A 19,968-nucleotide genomic window follows, 5' to 3' on the forward strand; every position below is an offset into this window, starting at 1 on the left:
TGTACTTTATTTGTATTAATGTCTGCCTCCCGCTGCCCCAGCAGTGTGGTTTAGTGGAAAGAGCCTGGGCTTGGGAGTCAGAGGTCATGGGTTCTAATCCCAGATCCGCCATTTGTCAGCTGTGTGACTTTGGGCAAGTCATTTCACTTCTCTGTGCCTCAGTTGCCTCATCTGTAAAATGGGGATTAAGATTTTGAGCCCCCACATGGGATAACCTGATTACCTTGTATCTACCCTAGTGCTTAGAACAATGCTTTGCACATAGTAAGCACTTAACAAATGCCATTATTATTATTATTATTATTATTAATCCCAGTTCCGCCGTTTGTCAGCTGTGTGACTTTGGGCAAGTCACTTCACTTCTCTGTGCCTCAGTTACCTCATCTGTAAAGTGGGGATTAAGATTATGAGCCCCACATGGGACAACCTAATTACCTCCTATCTACCCCAGTGCTTAGAACAGTGCTTGGCACATAGTAAGTGCTTAACAAATACCATCATCATTATTATTATTATTAAGCTCATTGTGGGCAGGGAATGTGTCAGTTTATTGTTGTACTTTACTCTCCCAAGAGTTTAGTACAGTGCTCTGCACACAATAAGCCTATTATTGGGTAGGGATTGTCTCTATCTGTTGCCGAGTTGTACTTTAATAGTAATAATGATGATGGTATTTGTTAAGTGCTTACTATGTGCCAAGCACCGTTCTAAGCACTGGGAGGTTACAAGGTGATCAGGTTGTCCCACGGGGGGCTCACAGTCTTCATCCCCATTTTACAGATGAGGTAACTGAGTCCCAGAGAAGTGAAGTGACTTGCCCAAAGTCACACAGCTGACAAGTGGCGGAGCAGGGATTAGAACCCATAACCTCTGACTCCCAAGCCTGGACTCTTTCCGCTGAGCCACGCTGCTTCACAAGCAGTGCTTATCACTTTCCAAGCGCTTAATATAGTGCTCTGCACACAGTAAGTGCTCAATAAATACGATTGAATGAATGAATAAGCGCCCAATAAAGACGATTGAAGGTCAGGTCGGGTACAGTGTCGTTGTGGGCAGGGGTTGTCACTGCTGTTGCACCGTACTTTCCCAAGCGTTTAGTACAGCGCTCCGCACCCGGTATGTGCTCCGAAAACACACCGGAGCGAACACAGTCCCAGTGTCGCACGAGGTTCAGGGTCTAAGTAGGAAGGAGAACGGGGATCTCACCCCCACTTTGAGAAGCAGCATGGCTCAGTGGAAAGAGCCCAGGCTTTGGAGTCAGAGGTCATGGGTTCAAATCCTGACTCTGCCAATTAATAATAATAATAATAAAAATGGCATTTATTAAGCACTTACTATGTGCAAAACACTGTTCTAAGTGCTGGGGAGGTCACAAGGTGATCAGGTTGTCCCATGGGGGGCTCACAGTCTTAATCAATCAATCGTATTTATTGAGCGCTTACTGTGTGCTGAGCACTGTACTAAGCACTTGGGAAATACAAGTTGGCAACATAAAGAGACAGTCCTCACCCAACAGTGGGCTCACAGTCAGCGTGGCTCAGTGGAAGGAGCCCGGGCTTTGGAGTCAGAGGTCATGGGTTCAAATCTCCGCTCCACCACTTATCAGCTGTGTGACTGTGGGCAAGTCACTTAACTTCTCTGGGCCTCAGTTACCTCATCTGTAAAATGGGGATGAAGACTGTGAGCCCCCCGTGGGACAACCTGATCACCTTGTTAACCTCCCCAGCTCTTAGAACAGTGCTTGGCACATAGTAAGCGCTTAATAAATGCCATCATTATTATTATTATTAGAAGGGGGAGACACAGAACAAAACCAAACATATTAACAAAATAAAATAAATAGAATAGATATGTACAAGTAAAATAAATAGAATAATAAATATGTACAAACATATATACATATATACAGGTGCTGTGGGGAAGGGAAGGAGGTAAGATGGGGGATGGAGGGGGGGCGAGGGGGAGAGGGAGGAGGGGGCTCAGTTTGGGAAGGCCTCCTGGAGGAGGCCCCTTTTACTCCCCATTTTACAGATGAGGTACAGAGAAGTGAAGTGACTTGCCCAAAGTCACACATCTGACAATTGGCGGAGCCGGGACTTGAACCCATGACCTCTGACTCCGTGACTCTGGGCAAGTCACTTCACTTCTCTGTGCCTCAGTTCCCTCATCTGTCAAATGGGGAAGAAGACTGTGAGCCTCCCCCCCCCCCCCCCCCCCCCCCCCCCGCCCCCGTGGGACAACCTGATCGTCTTTTCATTCAATCGTATTTATCGAGCGCTTACTGTGCGCAGGGCACCGTATTAAACGCTCGGGAAGTACAATGGTTGTACATATTTATTACTCTGTTTATTTATTTATTTATTTATTTTACTTGTACATTTCTATCCTACTTATTTTATTTTGTTGGTATGTTTGGTTCTGTTCTCTGTCTCCCCTTTTAGACTGTGAGCCCACTATCGGGTAGGGACTGTCTCTATGTGATGCCAATTTGTACTTCCCAAGCGCTTAGTACAGTGCTCTGCACATAGTAAGCGCTCAATAAATACGATTGATTGATTGATTGATTGATTGACATATAGAGCCGGTCCCTACCCAACAACGGGCTCTGTAACCTCCCCAGCGTTTAGAACAGAGTAGGCGCTTAATAAGTGCCATCATTATTATGATTATTTTACGAAGGAGGAAGCGGTGGACCCAGGCTTCCCGACTGCCAGGCCCGGGGTCCGCCCCTGCCCAGGTGAGGCGGAGGGGAGGTGCCAGGGGTCCGGGGGGCGGGCCCCGGCCGGCCGGGACACCTGGCTCCGGCCCCCACTTCCTCCTCCTCCTCCTCCTCCCACGTCAGTTCCTACTGGGCTCCTCCGAGGGAAAGTTGGAGCCGGGGCGCCCCGCCGCCGGACCCTTCGCCCGGGACCCAGGTGAGCCGGGGCCCCCGGGCCGGACCCCGAGGCGGCCCTTCTGCTCCCCACCCCCCATCCCCGTTTCCTCCGGACCCCCGGCAGCCCCCCGGACCCCCGGGCCGGTCCTCGGGTTGGCCAGGCCACAGGGGACCCGGACCCGGAGGGTCGCCCCTGCCCGTCCAGGCGCCCCGCTGCCTCGCCCCCACACCTGTCGCCCACCGCCCGCCCCTTACCCTTCGACGCGGCCCAGACAACTCGGATTGATTCCACCCCACCCACCTCCTTGGGGGGCCGTCTCACCGCCCCCCCACCAACTTTCTGGTGTGTCTGTGTGCCCGCCCCTTTTCTGGTGTGTCCGTGCGACCCCCCTCCACCTTCTGGTGTGTCCGTGTGACCCCCCCCCTCCACCTTCTGGTGTGTCAGTGTGACCCCCCCCCCACCTTCTGGTGTGTCAGTGTGACCCCCCTCCACCTTCTGGTGTGTCCGTGTGACCCCCCCTTCACCTTCTGGTGTGTCCGTGTGACCCCCCTCCACCTTCTGGTGTGTCCGTGTGACCCCCCTCCACCTTCTGGTGTGTCTGTGTGACCCCCCTCCACCTTCTGGTGTGTCCGTGTGATCCCCCTCCACCTTCTGGTGTGTCCGTGGGTCCGCCCCCCACCTTCTGGTGTGTCCGTGGTTCCCCCCCCCCTTCTGGCGTGTCCGTGTGTCCCCCCACCCACCTTCTGGTGTGTTCGTGTGACCCCCCCCCCTTCTGGTTTGTCCAGGTGCCCCCCCCCCCACTTCTGGCATGTCGGTGTGACACCCCCCCTTCTGAAGTATCTCTGTGACCCTCCTCTTCTAGCGTGTCTGTGTGTCCCCGTCCCTTGTGGTATGCCCTTGTGCGCCCCCCTTTCTGGTGTGTCTGCGGGTCCTTCCCCTTCTGGCGTGTTCTTGTGTTCTGAAGTATATCTGTGACCCTCCTCTTCTAGCGTGTCTATGTGTCCCCCTCCCTTGTGCGCCCCCCTTTCTGGTGTGTCCGCGTGTCCTTCCCCTTCTGGAGTGTTCCAGTGTTCTGAAGTATCTCTGTGACCCTCCTCTTCTAGCGTGTCTTTGTGTCCCCCTCCCTTGTGCGCCCCCCTCTCTGGTGTGTCCGCGTGTCCTTCCCCTTCTGGCGTGTTCTTGTGTTCCCCCCCTCCAACCTGTCCATGTGCCCCCCCCCATCCACATGTGATGTGTCCATGGGTCCCCCCTCCGCCTTCGGGCATGTCCATGTGTCCTCCTCCCTCCCACCCCCACACTTTCTGGCATGTCCGTGTAGCGCGCCCCCCACACCCCCCACCGTTCTGGTGTGTCCGTGTGTCCCCTCCCTTGTGTGTCTGTGTCTGTGTTTCTGCCCCCCCACCCGCACCTTCTGGCATGTATGTGAGTCCACCGCCCCCCCCCCCCTTCTGGTGTGTCTGTGTGCCCTCCCCCCCTTTTCTGGCATGTCCAAGTCCTTCCCCCCACTTCTGGCATGTTCATCACCCCCAACCCCCGCCCCCGCTATCTGACCTCCGATGAGGGGAGAAACTTGGAATCTGACCTTGGTTGCCGTGTACCGTGTAGCTTGGCTGCGATCTGCCATGGTAGTTCGGATTTGTGTCAAGCGGAACACTTAAAGGAAGAGTTTGATGCCTGAGCCTTCCTCCTTGGACGACTGTGGCAGGGGCTGAGACTCCTGGGCCCAGCGTCGGCCCCCACTGGCCCTTGCCAACCCACCCTGAGACCCAGTTTCACTTTCTCAGATGCTTCATGTCGATGAAGCTAAGCACTGTAAGCTCGTTTTGGACAGGGAATGTGTTTATTGTTACATTGTATTTTCATAAGCGCTTACTACAGTGCTCTGCACAAAGTAAGCACTCAATAACTATGGTCGAATGAATGAATAAACTAATGAGGCCTGACCTCTGTGGCCTTTGTTTCACCATCTGGAAAGTGGGTATAAGAATGGATTCAAATTACAGGCTGTTTGGATGGAAGGAGATTTCTCCACTCCCCCCCCCCCCCGCCCCATTCCCTAGAGCTTGTTCTTGGGGACTCAGGGCATGGGGTGGGGTCACCCCCACTTTGGAATTGAAGCCTTAACAAACTCTGAAATAATTTGCTCCTGCAGGGGGTTGGGGGGAAGCAAGCACCCTAGAAAGGCTTTGTTTAAATAACCTGTTCCTGAGGATGGAGCAGACCTGCCCGTTGTCATGTGATGGTTTGTGGGCTACAGTGTCTGCTGTTTCTCAGGTCTGGCCTGGGCTGGAATTGGGCATGCCTGTTGAGTTGGCTGTGGACCACCCAGCGCAGAGACCTGTGACCTCTTGCCTGTGTACAATACATGATAGCTCTTAATCACTACGGTCCGGGACCGTGGAAGTGAATGGAAAACCAAAAGATCAAGGGTCAGTCTCAGTGATTGGGTTCAGGGCACCAGTGGTGTGGGACTCAGCAGGTGGAGTTTGCTCTCTTTTTCCACCACTCCCCTCTCCGCTTCCCACCCTCTTCCTGTCTCTGCTTTTGATTTTGGTTTCCACACTCCCTACCACCTCTTTCCACAGCAACCCCAGAACCCAGCAACAGGGTAGCCGAATAAAACGTGTGATATTTGGGCTATAGGCAGATTTAGTTTGTGAGCAGGGAATGTGTATGTTTATTGTTACAGTGTACCCTCCCGAGCGCTTAACACAGTGCTCTGTACACAATATGCACTCAATAAATATGATTGAATGAATGAATATTTGTTCAGAGCTTATGAGAAGCAGTGTGGCTCAGTGGAAAGAGCACGGGCTTTGGAGTCAGAGGTCATGGGTTTGAATCCCGGCTCTGCCAATTATCAGCTTTGTGACTTTAGGCAAGTCACTTAACTTCTCTGGGCCTCAGTTACCTCCTCTGTAAAATGGGGATTAAGACTGTCAGCCCCCTGTGGGACAACCTGAACACCTTGTAACCTCCCCAGTGCTTAGAACAGTGCTTTGTACATAGTAAGTGCTTAACAAATGCCATCATCATTATTATGATTATTATTATTATTACCATGTGCCAGGTATTGGACTAAGTACTGGGGTAGTCCACCATAGGCTGATGGGACAAAGGGCCTGTTCCACATGGAGCTCACAATCTTAAGAGGCCCCTGACCTCTAGGGAGTTTCCTTAAAGGATGGAGGCTGTGGTGGGAGGGATGCGGATTCTGGTGTGGGCGTTCATGATGTTGCAGGGGGAGGGAAGAAAGTTGAGCCAGGTCTGGGAAACCGTGCTTGAGGTCTGTCGAAGTCCAGAGAGTGGCCGGGAGGTGGAGAGAGGGGCCGGAAGGGGGAGAGGCCCCAGTGTGGGGGGACTGGAGGGGGGCCTGAGCACACCTAGAATTCCTATCCAGTGTAGATAGGGTGGGTGGCAAAGAAACAGACTTTCAGTGCAGACTTCATGAGTTGTGATTGGGCCCCAAAGATCAGTGCTGGAGCTGGGGCCCTAAGATCCAGCCGCAGAGCTGAGCCGGGGTTAGGCTAGTACCTTCATCCTTGTCGGGTACTTCTTGTCGACCCAGGGCACTGATCTGTGACAAAGAGCCAGGAAGAGTTCGACATCAGATCATGGGCAGCCCTTTGGTCCACCTAGCCCAGGGCTATAGCCCCGACGGCAGCACCAGGATGAGTGAAGGAGCCATGTGCTGGCCGTCTTTCTGGACAGCCAGCCTCATGGACCCCTCACTCCCCCACTTTCCATCCCAGATTCTTCCGCCAGTGACCCAGCACAGTCCATCCAACCCCCGTCTCTCCATTCTCCTTCCCTGACTCTCCCTCCAGTGACCAGTATGGACCATCCAAAACCCCTCACTCCTCTCTCCATCTCTGACTGCCCCTCCAGTGGCCACATCCAATCCCCCCTACTTTCCCCTCTCCAGCCCTGACTCTCCTCCAGGGATCCAGCATAGAGCAGCCAACCCCTGCCCTCCCCTCCACCCCGCCACTTTCCCCTGTTCATCTCTGGCTCTCCCTTCAGGGACCCAGGGTGATTGCTCATCTCCCTGGACCTGTTGATGTTTTTCAGCTGCACAGCTTCCTGTGGAAACCGATTCCATATGCTGATTCCCCAGTGTTTTAAGAGGTGCTTCCTGCCACCTCATCATGCAATGGCTGCCCCTTATCCTGCTGCTGAGGGATTTGGGGAACAATATTTCCATATTCGCCCTGCCCGTCCCCTTCCTGGCTCACCAAACTTTACATCTCCAATGTTCCTAGCTGCATTGTGTTGTTAAAACCAACCACCCAGTGGCCTAAGCTCTAAGCAGGAACTTGGAGGTTTGCAATCTCTGATGATTTATTTCATCCACTGTTTCTTTACTGTGGAAACCGGTTTTGAATTTGCATTCAGTCAATCTGGCCAGTAGAACACAGTGCAAAGTGACCCTGTTGGTCACCTCGAGTCTGCAGAATAAATGGGAAACTCCCTGGGCCTCTGCAGGTAGTGGAATCCAAGCCAATCTGAGAGGTAGCAAGAGACCGGGCAGCTGTGACCGCACTGGGGCTCTCCTCGGTCAAGTGTCTTTGGGCTGGCAGGAAGGAGTGGCATGATAGGGTCCGGGTTCTGGCCCGTCTGGACTTCTTACCTCCAGGCGAGATGGTTGTTCTTGGCATTCTGTTGCTGTGGCACACTCAGTGTACAGTGTTCTGTGCACCGTTAAGTGCTTAACAAATACTCTTACTCCTCTATGCCAAAGTCAGGTGTGGGCAGGGAACCTTCGGGTGTCAAGGTCCTCCTCGAGTCCCTGGATTAGCCGAGTGTGAGGGTCACTCTGACCACAGAAGGGAGACTGGGCTATGTCGTTAGGTTAACCCTGGGTAGGGATTGCGGGAGCCACCCTGGGGTCGTCCTCTGGACTGGATGGCTGTTGGTTTCTTGGATATCGCTGGTGACCTCTCCCCACAGCAGGCTTGGTGTTGAGTAGAGCTGGACTTAGGAAAACCCCGGGATAGGTGACCTGAGCTTGTGGGATTTGTTTATGGAAAGGGGAGGGTGTGTGTGTGTGTGTGTGTGTGTGTGTGTGTGTGTCCGTCCCTCACACAGTGGAGGGTTTCCCAAATCTGTTTGACTTCACCTGTGTGTGTGTGTGTGTGTGTGTGTGTGTCCCTCGCACAGTGGAGGGTTTCCCAAATCTGTTTGACTCCACCTGCTCCCAGCAAACATTTGTCCTGTGCTTGTTTGCCCAGATTCTATTCCAGGCTCCTGGGCTAGGCAGAGTAAGTTCTTTTTTCCAAAACAAACGACAAAGAGTTTGAAGATGTGATCCAATGCAGAAGTCAGTGGTCCTGGGCTGGGTACACCAGACTCCAGGCCAGATCATGGGATGTTCATTCCCCTCTGTTTGGCTCATTGCTCTTGACCCCAGCCTCCTGACAAGTCTTGTTTAGGGTCCTAGGAGTCAGAGTGCCTTTTCTGGGCAGAACCCTGCATTGGGCGTTGTGGGGACTCCCAAAGGAGAGGATCACATCCAGGTGCCACAGCCTTGGAGGTACTTCTGGGTTAACCCAGTTAAGAGCAGGGAAATATAAATTTCTCAGGATTTGAATTGTGGATATGGTTATAGAGGGGGGCCTCTGGTCATAATCGAGAGGGAAATGCATCTATGGAGCTGGTGGGTGGGACTGGGATGCTGGGAGTGGTAGGGAATTATCTGGGGAGACCTCTCAGAGGAAGTGAGATAAATGCTTAGAAGAAGAAAAGCAGAATGACTTAGTGGAAAGAGTCCGCCTGGGAGTCAAGGAGCTGGGTTCTAATCCTGCTTCGCCACTGTCCTGCTCTGTTGATTCATTCATTCATTTAATCATATTTATTGAGCGCTTACTGTGTGCAGAGCACTGTACTAACCACTTGGGAAAGTACAATGAAACAACGGGCACCTTCCCTGAGCTTGGGCCATCACATCACTTCTCTCTGCCTCAGTTTCCTCTTCTGTAAAATAGGGTTTCAATACCTGTCCCCTCTCTGACTTAGACTATGAGCCTCATATGGACCAGGCACCACACCCAACTTAATTGTCTTGTATCTACCCTAGTGCTTAGTATAGTGCGTGGCCCACACTAAGTGCTTAACAAATACTATAGTTATTATCATTAGGGACTGAGGTGGCATTCCAAGTGGAGAATTCGCATGAGCAGAGGCGGGAGAGACAAATGCTTGGGATGGTGGGTAGGTGGGTTCAGCTGGAGAGATGAAGGTGAGCCAGGAGGCCGAGGGAGAGAAAGTGAGACGTAGAAAGGGAGTGTGGGACAATAGGGAGAGAGCATGGGAACTCCTCAAGGATCTAATGGAGGGCAGAGTAGTGGGATGATCTTCTCAATCAATCCTGGGCAGGCCAGGGATTCCTAAAACAAAAGGTGGCTTAGGAGGAGAAAGTGAGTCTGGCACCTCATGGCCAAGAGCATGGGCCTGGGAATCAGAAGGACCTGAGTTCTAATTTCAGCTCAGCCACTTGTCTGCTGTGTGACCTTGGGCAAGACACTTCCCATCTCTCTGCCTCAGTTCCCTCATCTGTAAAAGGGGGATTAAGGCTGTGAGACCTCTGTGGGACAACCTGATTATCTTTGTATCTACCCCAGCACTTGGAAATGTTCCTGACACACTGTAAGCGCTTAACAAATACCACACCTCTTCTTCCCTATCCCAGAGGGCTCTGGGAAGTTGGTTTTTCTGAGAAGCCCCATGGTTTTCTCTTCTCTTCTCTTATGGTTTGGGAGGTCAGCCCTGGAGCAGCCGGGGGTCTTGGTCCGCGGTGTGATGCTACTGCAGGGCTACGTAGTGGGTCAGTCAGTCCCCCTTCCAGGACCCCTGGGTTAATAGATGTTTTGGCTGCCCCATGGAGGCCCCACCCACAGGCCCAGCCCTGGCACAGACCGCTGAACCTTGCCCCAGGCCCGTCATGTCGGTAAACAGTGGTGTGGCCGAAACTACCAGGGACGTGAAGTCCCGGGCCGGGGCCGGTGGAGGAGGGTGGGGAGGCCAGGGGCAAAGAACTCGAGGACGGCAGTAAGAAGAGAGGGTGAGGTTAGGACTCCAGGGCCAGAGATGGTAAGGGCCAAGGTGGAAGCTAGCAAATCCACGAGATTGGTCTGTGCTGGGGCACTGGAGGGAGAGTGATGGGGGTTGGACGGTCCACTCCATGCTGGGTCATTGGAGGGAAAGTCGGGGACAGAGAGAGGGGAGGAGGGGGTGTTGGTTGGGCTATGCTCTTTCATCCTTCAGCTGGGAGCACCCCAGAGGGAGGGAGAGAAATCCAAGGAGCCAACATGTGGCCCTCTAATTCTCTGTTCCGGCCTACTCATTAGCAGCGCAGTGGGGGGGCAGGGATCACAACTTCATCACCCCACAACACAAGGAGTGAGGGTCACCTGGGTGTGACTGACCTAGGCTCTCCCTCTTTTCTGCCAAGGGGAATCTGGGCTGGGAGACCACTGAATCCACCCACAGGTTTCCAGGTTAAGAAGCTTAGAAGCAGTGCAGGCTAGTGGACAGAGCACAGGGCTGGGAGCCCAGAGCTTACAGCCTCTAGACTGTAAGCTCGTTGTGGGCAGGGAATTCATTCATTCAATAGTATTAAGCGCTTACTGTGTGCAGATCACTGTACTAAACGCTTGGAAAGTACAATTCAGCAACAAAATGAGACAATCCCTGCCCACAATCGGCTCACAGTCTTCACGGGGGGAGACAGACATCAAAACAGGGAATGTCGGATATATTGTTGTATTGTACTCTCCCAAGTGCTTTATACAGTGCTCTGAACACAGTAAGTTGCTCAATAAATATGATTGACTCACCTGGATTCGAGTTCCCACTTTGCCACTTGCTCACCCTTTTATCTTGGGCAGGTCACTTATTTTCTCCTTCATCAGTTTCCTCATCTTTAAAATGGGGATGGAATACCTATTTAAACTGTGAGCCTCATATGGGCCGGGTACTGTGACCTATCTAATCTTTTATCTACCCCAGTGCTTAGCGCAGTTTTTGGCACATAGTAAGCCCTTTATGAATATCATAGTTATTACTATTATCCATTTAATCGTATTTATTGAGCACTTACTGTGTGCAGAACACTGTACTAAACTCTTGCCACCAATCTCCCAATGTCTGCTTTCCATATTAGATAATCAACTCTCTGGAGGACAGGAACTGTATCTTTTGATTCTGCTCTTCTTTGCCAAGCACTTAGTATAGGAACTCAAAAAGCACCATTTTATTATGTATTTGTTAAGTGCTTACTATGTGCCAGACACTGTGCTAAGCACTGGGGTAGATACAAGCTAGTCAGGTTGGACACAGTGCATGTCCCACATGGGGCTCACAGTATTAATCCCGTTTTAAAGATGAGGTAACTGAGGCACTGAGAAGTGAAGTGACTTGCCCAATGTCATACAGCAGACAAGTGGAGGAGCCAGGATTGGAACGCAAGTCCTTCCGACTCCAGGCCCAGAGTCTGTCATCTAGGCCGTGCTACTTCTCCATTGATGGGCTGGTGTCCATTGCTGGCTAGTATATGTTCTCCTCCCAAGTTGCCTTCTCTGTCTCAGCACCGAAGTGGCTTCTGACTGTATCCTACCTGCCCAGAATGGGGCTTCTCACATGTATTTCCTGGTCAGAGAATTTCCCAGCATCCCACTCTCTTTGGGGGCTCATGACCATAGCCCACCGTAGGGTGGTGTTGGGGTGAGGAGAAGACAGTGTTGCTTCCTGGGAATAAGTGTCTTTACCGATCTGAATTTGCTTTTGGAAAGCTGGTGGAGTGGAGTGGGAATGACTCCAGAGAAGTTGTGTGAAAAATCAGGAAGGACCAAGGGGGATGATGATGATAATAGTGGTATTTGTGGTAATTGTGCTTATTGAATGCCAGGAGCTGGCACAAATATAAATTAATCATGTCAGACACTGTCCTTTTCCCAGTGGTGATATATGTTAAGCACTTACTGTGTGCCAAATACTGTAGGAAGTGCTAGGGTAGATACAAGATAATCAGGTTAGACAGAGCCCCTGTCCACATGGGGCTCATCATCTAAGGAGGGAGAACAGGTATTGAACCCTCATTTTACAGTTGAGGATATTAAGGCCCAGAGAAGTGAAATGACTCACCCAAAGTGTCACAATGGGCAACTGGCAGAGATGGGATTAGAACCCAGGCCCTCTGACTCCCAGGGGTGTGATGGGAGGTCCTGGAGCTGGGTGAGGAGGGAGGCACAGGAGAGGTCATCTGATTCAGCCCCCTGCCTCCAGTCCAGACCTGGCCCGTTCTCAACCAGGGATGAAGACCTCACAGGCTCCCTCGAGGGTTTGTTCCAAGGTTGTTCTTTGGTTATGGCAGAAGTAACTCAACCTTCTCTGATGTAATTTACACTCATTTCCTCTGTGTTTGGGAGCACAGAAAACCACCGGTCAGCTCAAAGGGAGAAAACTCTGAGCCCGAGGGAAGCTTCTGGTTCTTGCACCCCATAGAATGGAGGTGATGTCGGGGGAGCCATTATTTCTTATTTTGGTATTTGTTAGGTGCTTACCATTTGCTAGACACTATATGAAGCACTAGGGCAAATACAAGATAATCAGATTGGACATAGTCCATGTCCCACATGGGGCTCACAGTCTTAATCCCCATTTTACAGATGAGGTAACTGAGGCACAGGGAAGTGAAATGACTTTCCCAAGATCACACAGCAGGCAGGTGGCAGCTGGGATTAGAACCCAGGTCCTTTGACTCCCAGGCCTGGCTCTTTCCTTTAGGTCATGCTGCTTCCTGCAAATTCTTCCAACGCAGATGCCTGAAAGCAGCCTGGAAGCTTTCAGAACAAAGCCCAACTTCTTTTTACGGCTTGGCCGTTTATCCACAAAATATTTGGATTTTTAGAAACCCCCCCGCCCCAAAGCCCGATAAATGAATATGCCCTATCCCTCTTTGGTACCAAGTGGGACTTCCCCATCTAGACTGCAAGCTCCTTGTGGGCAGGGATTGCATCCACCAACTTATCAAATTGTGCTCTCCCAAGCACTCAATAAATTCTGATGGATCCCCCTCACCCCCCAGCAAGATTTTAAACTCCCTGAAGTCAGGGGGTCATCTCTACTAAGCTAGATAGCTATGAAAGCAGTGTGACCTAGGGGAAGGAGCCTAGCCTCTAATCCCAGCTCTGCCACTCACCTGCTGCATGACTTCTGGCAAGCCCCTTAATTGATCAATCATTCAATCATATTTATTAATAATAATGGCATTTGTTAAGCACTTACTATGTGCCAAGCACTGTTCTAAGCACTGGGGCGATACAAGGTAATCAGGTTGTCCCACGTGGGGCTCACAGTCTTAATTCCCATTTTACAGATGAGGTAACTGAGGCACAGAGAAGTTAAGTGACTTGCCCAAAGTCACACAGCTGACAAGTGGCAGAGGTGGGATTAGAACCCATGACCTCTGACTCCCAAGCCCGTGCTCTACTATGTACAGAGCACTGTACTAAGTGCTAGGGAGAGGACAATATAATGAAGTTGATAAACATGGTCCCTGCCCATGGTGAGCTTACAGTCTACAGGGGTTGACAGACATGAATATAAATAAAAGAATTGTGGATATGTACATAAATGCTGTGGGGCTGAGGGAGTGGTGAATAAAGGGTACAAATCCAAGTGCCAGGGTGATGCAGAAGGGAGTGGAAGAAGAGGAAATTAGGGCTTAATCGTGGAAGGCCTCTTGGAGGAGACATGCTTTTAATAAGGCTTTGAAGGTGGATATGAATGGGGAGGGAGTTCCAGGCTGGAGGTAGGACCTGAGCAAGAGGTAGGTGGTGAGATAGACAAGATCACGGTACAGTATGTAGGTGGGCATTAAGGGAGCAAAGTGTGCAGGCTGGACTGCAGTAGGAAAGACAGGAGGGGGCCAGGTGATTGCTTTATAGTCGGTGGTAAGGCATTCCTCTTTGCAGTGGTGGAAAACCCCATTGAAGGTGCTTGAGGAGTGGGGAAACATGGATTGAATGGTTTTGTAGAAAAATGATCTGGGCATCAGAGTGAAGATTGGACTGGAGTGGGGAAAGACACGGAAAGTCAGTAGTCAAGGCTTGATTGGATAAATGGTTGGATTAATGCGGTAGCAGTTTGGATGGATGATAATAAAATGGTGGTATTTGTTAAACCCTTCATTCATTCATTCATTTGTTCAATCGTATTTATTGAGCACTTACTGTGTGCAGAGCACTGTACTAAGCGCTTGGGAAGTACCAGCCCTTATTAAGTGCCAGGCACTGGAGTAGATTCAGTATCTGTCACATACTGGGCTCACAATCTAAGGAGGAGGCAGAGCTTGTATTAAATCCCCACTTCACCAACGAGAAAATTGAGGCTTATTCTAATGCTCATTCTGCTTCTGGGTCAACTGCTTTCCCTTTAAAAAAAAAATAAAAGAATACCTTCATTTAATCTCAGGCAGTGAAATTCCCTGCCTCGACTGTCATCGTCAAGCAAGTAACCCCCCATTTCCTTTGGTCTTTCCCCGAGGTTGAGGCTTCTGGGGAGGTGGGAAGTCTCTGGAAGGTGGATTTGCATTTCCGGGGCCTCTACAAAAGGCTGGTGAGCAAGCAGGCAAGCATGTCTTCGCTCATTGCACGTTTGTCTGACAAACGAGGGCTGGCACGATTTCTCCTCCACTGCTCCCTTCTGTACCCCACGCTCCTGCTCAAGACCCAGCCAATGGCTTCCAGACACCCAGGGCGACTTTGTGTTGAAGAATCCCTCTCATTAACATTCAGGTGGTGGATCTGCGGTCTCCCCTGCACTCTCCCAAATCCTGAACCCAGCAGGCATGCCACAAAACTTTCCATCACCTAGAGAGAAGCCCCATTTTAGCCCCTAATCCATTTCCTGTTGGTGTTTAGTTTTCTGCTATTGCCTGAAATCCAGGGATTTGGTGTTTAACTGCAGGAAAAGTTCCACTTGGTTAATTACAGTTGAGATGACTCATCCTGTTTCTTCCATAATCTGCCTCTCTCGCGGCATGGGCCATATCAGGAGAAACAACTGTAAGCTCCCTGCGGGCAGGGAATGTGTTTCACCAACTCTGAATTGTCCTCTCCCAAGCATTTAGTACAGTGGTTTGCACACAGTAAGCACTTAACAAGTACCATGGATGGATTGAGTGATACCAGGCAAAGATGGTGGCAGCTGAGGGGCAGGGAGTGGGGACCTCCCCCTTCCCTTCCTCCCCACTTAAAAAAATTTAACTTTTGGGATTCAACCAACTTTTTATTTTCTCCCAAGCAGGCTCAGAACAGTAGGTCTACACAGAATCCTTGGGGCATGGATCTAGGGGTTTATAAATATGGAGACCTCAGGTTTGCTGGGGTGTTTATAGCTTTGCCTAAAAATGAGCCACTCACAGACTCAAAAAGGAATCTAGGGCTATGAATAACCAGTTAACACAACCGCTCTGGGATTTTACTTAAAAAAAAAAAAATCAACACACATGGCATCCAGAGGTCATCTTGTCCAGCCTCCTGCCTCCAGGCTCATAAATATTTCCCACAGTTAGAACTCTTCGGTGAACATTTCTGTGAAGAGAGATTGACCCCTAAACACAGTTTCAGTGCCCCCCGCCCCTCAGTTCCTTGGACAGGGGTGGGTGGAGTGGAATTGCTGACGAGGCTTTAGCCGGAGAGAGACACAACAATCTGGCCCTCTGTGATCCTTGAAATGGAGTATTGTTCCTCAGAAAAGAAATGCCAGACACACTTCGCCAGCCTGGCTCAAGCCTTCATCACGTTTCCTCTCTCCCCACCACACACCCCTTTGCAAAAGTTTTTGAAATATTTTCACAGACGGAAGGCAGAGGGCTTGTTCCTCCTAGCCCTGGCCAACTCCTCCCTCTCTTTCATGGCTCAGCAGACTACTCAGTAATTGACTTTCTTTTTTTTTTAAGGTATTTGCTAAGCACTTACTAAGTGCCAAGCACTGTACTAAGTACTAGGGTAGATATAGGGTAATCAGATTGGACACAGTCCCTGTGCCACGTGGGGCTCACGATCTTAATCCCCATTATATAGATGAGGTAACTGAGGCCTAAAGAATTGAAGCAACTTGACCAAGGTCTCACAGCAGACACAAGGCAGAGCTGGGACTAGAACCCAGGTCCTTTTGACTCCCAGTCTCATGCCCCTTCTACTAGGCAACACTGCTTCTCACATTCTTTGCCTCTAGTCACAGGAGAGACAGGATGGCACACCCCCGGTGGGTCAGCCATCTTATATGATTGACAGTGGGGACCCTCCTTTATCCCAAGCAGTTGACTTTCTTCTCAGGAGACCAGGAAGACCTCACTGGAGCTCATCAAGTTCAGCCCCCCTCCCTCAGGCAGTAGAGCAAAATCCTCCTGGGGTGGATGAGTGCCTCATTTCTGTGAAACACTGTCTGGGGAATGGGGGCCACTCTCCCTTGGGAGCCAGCTCTGGGTGGGCTTCTGTATATATTTGGCCTAACGGGATTTCTTGGCAGGTCAAATGGGGAAAGCTCCCTTCCTCTTGTCTGTTCCCCTGGGATCTTGGAGGACAAATGGCTCAGTGCCCTTTGCCTGAAAGGGGAATTTATTATTATGTGTTTATTATTTATTATTTATTTATTTATTATTAATTTATTATTATGCATTTATTACTCTATTTTACTTGTACATATTCTATTTATTTTATTTTGTTAATATGTTTTGTTCTGTTCTCCACCTCCCCCTTCTAGACTGCGAGCCCACTGTTGGCTTGGGACCGTCTCTGTATGTTGCCAACTTGTATTTCCCAAGCGCTTAGTGCAGTGCTCTGCACACAGTAAGCGCTCAATAAATACGATTGAATGAACGAATGAATGAAATGAGAGTCGAAGGATGATCCTTTAGCCTTCTCTTCTCCAGACCAACCAAGTACGAGTCCTTTCATCTTGTCTCACTGGATGCATTTTCTATTCTCTTAGCATTTTGGCTTCTCTTTTCTGCAGGCCCGCTGGAGCCCCTTGGCTTTTGGGGGAGTTTAGGGGTGTCTGGGAGCCTGCCCTTCCACGAAGGACCTCTCTTGGTCCTTAAACAACTCCTTCCCCATGGGCCTCTTCCCCTCCCTTCCCTCCAGCCCAGGAGATTGGGGAGCTCCTGGGAGAGACTCTGGGACACGTAAGGGGAGGGGCTGGAAAAGGACTGGAACCATTGCTGTTTCCAGTTCAGATTTTTATTTTTATTATTTTTTTTTGTTACACCTGGTCTAAACTACATGTGGGGCTGTGGACCTGGGAGCTGGGAACCTCAAGTGGAAAAATCTCATCAGCACTATTATTGTTACTGTTACTAGGGAAGACACCACTTGAGAGGAGCAACTATAACTTATTAAAATCCCAAAGGGGACCACAGTTCCATTCGACAGGCCCCAGACCCATGCCACATTGGATATCTTTGTGCTGTGGGGGAGGGACAAGGAGGGTCAGAACAGAGGGCCTGCTTTCTACTGTTATTATTATTAATAATAATAATAATAATAATAATAATAATAATAAAATGGTTTTTGTTAAGCACTTACCTTGTGCCAAGCCCTGGGGTAGATACAAGATAATCAGGGTTGGACACAGTCCTCATTCCACATTGAGGGTTCATAGTCTAAATGGGAGAGGGAACAGGTATTGAATCCCCATTTTACAAACAAAGAAACTGGGGCCCTGAGAAGTGAAATTTCTTGCCCACCGTGCCTCGTTCTCGCCTGTCCCACCGTCGACCCCCGGCCCACGTCATCCCCCAGGCCTGGAATGCCCTCCCTCTGCCCATCCGCCAAGCTAGCTCTCTTCCTCCCTGCAAAGCCCTACTGAGAGCTCACCTCCTCCAGGAGGCCTTCCCAGACTGAGCCCCTTCCTTCATCTCCCCCTCATCCCCCTCTCCATCCCCCCTGTCTTACCTCCTTCCCTTCCCCACAGCACCTGTATATATGTATATATGTTTGTACATATTTATTACTCTATTTATTGTACTTGTACATATCTATTCTATTTATTTTATTTTGATTAATATGTTTGGTTTTGTTCTCTGTCTCCCCCTTCTAGACTGTGAGCCCCCGTTGGGTAGGGACTATCTCTATATGTTGACAACTTGTACTTCCCAAGCGCTTAGTACAGTGCTCTGCACACAGTAAGTGCTCAATAAATACGATTGATTGATTGATTGCCCAAGGTCACATGGCAGGCAAGTGGCGGAACCAAGATTAGGACCTACGTCCCTGTGCTCTTCCCCTCCGCCTGGGTGCTCCCCATTTCTGCCCTCCTAGACTGCAAGCTCCCCGAGGGCCAGGATCACGTCTATCAACTTTTTTGGATCGTACTCTCCCAAGCGCTTAGTGCCGTGCTCTGCGTATGGTAAATACTCGACAAAGGATTGTTTGGCCGCCTTGGATCCGGAGCGCAGCTTCGCCATCCTGAAAGCTTTGGAAGAGTCCTGGCCTCCCTCGGGAGAGAGTCCTCCAAAGCCTGAGTCTCTTCAGAAGCACAAATGTTTCTGGATCCCTCTCTGTCCCGTGTGCTTACATGTCTGCATTTCCAGATCAAAGGCCCAACAGTGGCTGCTCTGAGGCTGCTTTGAGACTTGCTCCCCTGCCCACGAAGGGAAGGAGTCGTCCTGTCATGGCTGAAGGACTACGAGTTACGAGCGGCCCTGCCCCAGGAACCCGCTCTGAGTTGGCCATGGCTTTGAAGGGTCCCCCTGGGTGGGGAGAACTCTCTCAGCCTTGTCTTCCCCCAGCCCCCCCCCGCCCCCAACCCCTGCTCTCTCTTTCCGTGGCAAAACATAGGGGAAAGTAGCCGCTTTCCACAGCTCCAGCTCTTCATTCATTCAATTGTATTTATTGAGTGCTTACTGTGTGCAGAGCACTGTACTAAGTGCTTGGAAAGTACAATTTGGCAACAGAGACAATCCCTACCCAACAGTGGGCTCACAGTCTAGAAGTGGGGAGACAGACAACAAAACAAATAGACAGGCATCACTAGCATCAATATAAATAAATAGAATTATAGATATGTACACATTGCTAATAAATAGAATAATAATTATGTACATACATATATATACACAAGTGCTGTGGGGCGGGTTGGGGGGTAGAGCAGAGGGAGGGAGTAGGGGCAATGGGGAGGGGAAGAGGAGCAGAGGAAAAGAGGGGCTCAGTCTGGGAAGGCCTCCTGGAGGAGGTGAGCTTTCAGTTGAGATTTGTGGGCCCTTCTCTGTTGGCAGGGGCAGTCATTCAGTTAATAATAATGATAATTATATTTATGGTATCTGTTAAGCACTTATGTGACAAGCACTGTTTTAAGAGCTGGGGTAGATACAAGTTAAACACATTGGACACAGTCCCTTTCCCACATGGGGCTTATAGGTCTAAGTGGAAGGGAGGATGGGTGTTGAGTCCCCATTACTGTGTGCAAACCACTGTAGTAAGTGCTTTGGAGAGTACAATATAATAATAAACGGACACATTCCCTGCCCACACTGAGCTCACAGTCTATGAGGGGAGACAGACATTAATATAAATATAAATAAATAAATATGAGGGAACAGACACAGAGAAGTGAAGTGACTTGCCCAAGGAGACAATTTGCAGAGCCCAGGATTAGAACCCTGGTCCTCTGAGTCCCAGGCCCGTGCTCTTTCCACTACGCCAAACTGCTTCTCTTGTGCTCACAGCATGCAGAATGCTACACTAAGTCCTTGGGAGAGTACAATACAGAGGAGTAGGTAGATATGATCCCTTCTTCAAGGAGCTGACAAAGTAGTGGTAAGGGGTAGGCAGATCTACAAAGCCCTACTAAAATTATATCTCTTCCAGGAAGCCTGCCCTGACTAATCCCTTCTCTCCCCATCCTTTTCTCCCTCCTTTCTGTGTCATCTCTGCATGGTAATCACCCCTCCCTGTGGCCCTTATATACACATCTTTATCCTATACCTCTTCCCTTAATTGTTAATTTTCACATCTCTCCCCATCTAGACTGTAAGATCCTCAAGGTGGGGATCGTTTCTATCAACTATGTTGTGCTTTTGCCAAAGTGC

General features: G+C 50.2%; 1 protein-coding gene across 2 annotated transcripts in view; it reads left to right on the top strand.

Moving 5' to 3' along the window:
* The first annotated feature begins 2,854 nt into the window (after window positions 1-2,854).
* The window catches only part of LOC119930128 (ligand of Numb protein X 2-like), a 52,334-nt gene continuing 35,220 nt past the window's right edge, over window positions 2,855-19,968 (top strand). For both annotated transcript variants that reach the window (XM_038748628.1, XM_038748629.1), the window contains exon 1: window positions 2,855-2,915. The gene's annotated coding sequence lies outside the window, so the exon portion shown is untranslated. The remainder of the gene's footprint in view (window positions 2,916-19,968) is intronic.

This window comes from Tachyglossus aculeatus, chromosome 6 (assembly GCF_015852505.1).
Source record: "Tachyglossus aculeatus isolate mTacAcu1 chromosome 6, mTacAcu1.pri, whole genome shotgun sequence".
NCBI lineage: Eukaryota > Metazoa > Chordata > Mammalia > Monotremata > Tachyglossidae > Tachyglossus > Tachyglossus aculeatus.